This window comes from Alexandromys fortis, unplaced genomic scaffold (assembly GCF_014885135.2).
Source record: "Alexandromys fortis isolate MF-2015 unplaced genomic scaffold, M_Fortis_MF-2015_v1.1 scaffold_299, whole genome shotgun sequence".
Taxonomy (NCBI): domain Eukaryota; kingdom Metazoa; phylum Chordata; class Mammalia; order Rodentia; family Cricetidae; genus Alexandromys; species Alexandromys fortis.
Genome location: NW_026068187.1, coordinates 324,596 through 327,984, shown reverse-complemented (window position 1 = coordinate 327,984; position 3,389 = coordinate 324,596). Strand labels below are relative to the sequence as shown.

General features: G+C 36.9%; 1 non-coding gene across 1 annotated transcript; it reads left to right on the top strand.

Annotated features, from left to right (window-relative positions):
• Positions 1-1,715: 1,715 nt before the first annotated feature.
• LOC126492794 (U6 spliceosomal RNA) lies at positions 1,716-1,826 on the top strand. The gene has a single exon (XR_007589677.1). It is a non-coding gene; the product is annotated as a U6 spliceosomal RNA (small nuclear RNA).
• The last annotated feature ends 1,563 nt before the right edge of the window (positions 1,827-3,389 follow it).

Genomic DNA, 3,389 nt, shown 5'->3' with positions numbered 1-3,389 from the left:
TAAGGATGTGTATTATATTGGCCAGACTCTAGACAATGTGGTTGTTGTATGGTTCACCATATAACATGTTTCATCCTATTCTTTAGAAGAACAGTATTAAGCATTTAACAATTTTATTCTATTCTAGATATTGTATTCATAAAGACTGGAGAGAGAGAGACGGTTCTTTCAAGGGCTTGCCGAACAGACCATTCTTGGTGGTATAAAGTATAGTGTGACCAGTTGATCATATTATTGGTAGGAAACAATAGTCCAGACCACTTCCTCTGAACTTGGAAGACACAGTCTAAACCTTGCAACTTTAGGAAGCATGTGGTCAGTCTCTACAAATGTCTGGAAATGTGTTAACTTGGGGAGGAGAGTATCAGAGAGGTTTGCTTAAACATCTTGTATAAAATCCCAGAGACAAGAAAGACAAAAGTGACAAGCAACTGTTAGTAATTCCTTACAGCCAGCATATAAGATGCATGTGAATGACGCAGCCCAAGATAGCTCCGAATACTCAGAAACCAGATCAAAATTAGCTCTGAAAATGACTCCCCAGAATTTGGTCTCTATTATCCCATACAAAGAAACAACAAGGTGTTTTGGTAGCGATGTGACATGATCAGATTTGAATTTTTAAAATATTAGTTGGTGAAAGGCAGAAAAGGGGTGTGACCAAGTGGTAAGATGGCTGGTAAGGTAGCCATTGTACTACCTAGCCAAACTCTGGACACCGTGATCACACAAGTTAAAAAAATCTTAGATGATCTCTCCAATCTCTGGTTAGCATTTTTAAGTATATAAATCATGTATAAAATATATAAATACCTTAATAAATTAATATACTTTACTGGAACTTAATGAGAAGTCTAAAGTTGAACCAATGGGTTCACATGCTTCAACCCACAGTAAATTAACACATCCATAAGATCAAATCTAGACTATAGATAGAATTTTTATGTAAATTGACATGTTACAGTGAATGTTGCAGATATGGTCTAATTGGATAACCTCATATGAAACTCAGAAAACTGATTATCTTCAAAACTGTAAGACATCAGGGAATAGTCTCCTGAAGACAGACCATCAAGTAACACTGCCACCTACAGGCTGAACCGATAAGGATCTGTTTGTCTGGTCCTGACAGTCTTCTCCAAACATGTAAGAAAAGTGCCTTAGTTGTTTAGAACATCTACCTGCCTGTTTCCCTTAGGCATGTGGATAAATACCACCTCCCATCATTGTGGGAATAATGTACTGAATAAATATACTGAAGTTCCCCCTCATTACTACTAATGCTCACTTCACTCTGCAGTCAGTCAGAAGAGCTTGAAGTTAGTGACATTACTGTGAAGGTCCACAAACATCAGTCCAAGGCTTAGGTGTGTACATAGGCACAGAAAACACAAATGCGTTATAGAAGGATGGGGTGGGATGGGAAGGGGACTTACTGTGAGACGGCTTAGAAAAAGAAAGTTAAGGAGATGGGAAGAGAAGGAAAGAAAAGAAAAGAAAAGAAAAGAAAAGAAAAGAAAAGAAAAGAAAAGAAAAGAAAAGAAAAGAAAAGAAAAGAAAAGAGGAGAGGGAAAGGATGGGAGAGAAGAAGAAAGGGAATAGGAGGAAATATGAAAGAAGGGGAAAGGAAGGGAATGGAAGAACTCTGTGCAGGGGGGGGGAGGGAAATTTCGCTTCAGCTCTAGAGAATAAATTTAATGAGAGTGTGAATTTTAGTGCAGGTTTCCACAGCACATACACTACATTTGAAGCCACACAGAGAACACTAGCATGGCTCCTGCCCAAGGATGACATGAGAATTCATGAATCATTCATTCCATATTTTTTAACTAAGCGGCAAATGAACCAACGTCCTCAACACAAAAGCTAATTTTTGAGACAGTGTCTGTCTGTCTAGCCTTGTAAATGTTAACTCGATTCGTGATATAACCAGGCCAGCTTGAAGATATACAAGTATATTTTTACTTATTATAAGGGACAACTCACGCCATGAGAATGGGAAGTCCGAGCTTTCTGGGTCCCACAGGAATCACCCAGAGAGAGTGAGCACCTTATCCATCCCAGTTTTTCTTCCTGGGCTCCAAGTAGCCACGCCTTAATTAGGTTCCACTTCTTAGAGGTGATTGGTTAAAAAAGCTTCCCCCATCTCCTCCCCCTTTTGTCTAAACAAGATCGACCCAAACCCAATACAACTATATACAATAGGAACAGATACAAAATATAAAATTACAAACAATATAAGCAATATTAATCCAAGGAACATATAACAAAAACTTTAATAAACATTCTATTGCATTGGAAATAAGCTTGGCTAAACCATGAGGAAGGTAACGACGACTATCTAATCTTCAACCCCATTGAAGATCTGAGAAGGGAAACAATATTGCTTGAGTGCAGGAAGTGCAATCAAGCAGCTTCCAAAATGTGCAACAAATGACAGAGACAATTGGCTACCTGGGCAATCACCCAAAGTCTCATTTGCAATGTTGAAGCAGCCAACTTTGGCTAAGGCCTAAAATGACTGACAGACCATTTTCAAAGGCAAGAAACTTTTCAAAACTGTCTTACCTGGTCTTGACAGGATTTGACAGTCCTGTTTGATCAATTTACGGACACTATGTATCTTTGTCAGTGGTTGAGGTAAGGGCATTTCTTTGCCCAAAAGCCAGTTCTGCCAAGAAGAAAACAAGTTCCAGGTGGAGTGCCTTCGGTGCTCAACATTCTTCAGTGCTGCCAGGAGCAATTATGTCTCACTTCAACAGAACATTAAGTTATTTAAATGCCATTTTCTATAGCTCTTTTAAGTGGTTGAATATTATCTATCTATGCAGAATATAATCTCTATGTACCTAAAGAACCTGATTAGTTTAACTATAAGTATGACAAACATAGATGACTATTGATCTATAATTCTTAATACCTATATAACTTAGGACAATAAACAACTTGCAATAAATGAGGATAATGACCTCCATATGTAAACAATGTATAATATCTTGATCAGAGGTATAAATGTACACTGCTATATTGTAAATATATACCAATATATTAAAAATGTTTTAAAGAGGTAGAAGCATGCATGCATATAATATTCAATATAATTTAACTTTTATCAATATATAAGAATCTATACCAATGTAATTGTCTATAAATAATAACTCACAAGTATTCACCCCATTATTCACTATTATTATTAATGTGAGTAAACTCATACCAATCTATTATCCCATCCAATTTTTCTTTTTTTTTAAAGGGATCCCTGAGTCTATAAAATTCCTACCCCAACCCTCAAACGTATACCAATTATAATCAACCCCTAAATGAAGTCCCTAACCCTGAGGATAAACTTTGTTGGAAGAGGGGATGTCATCTTCTAGAATTACTTCAAG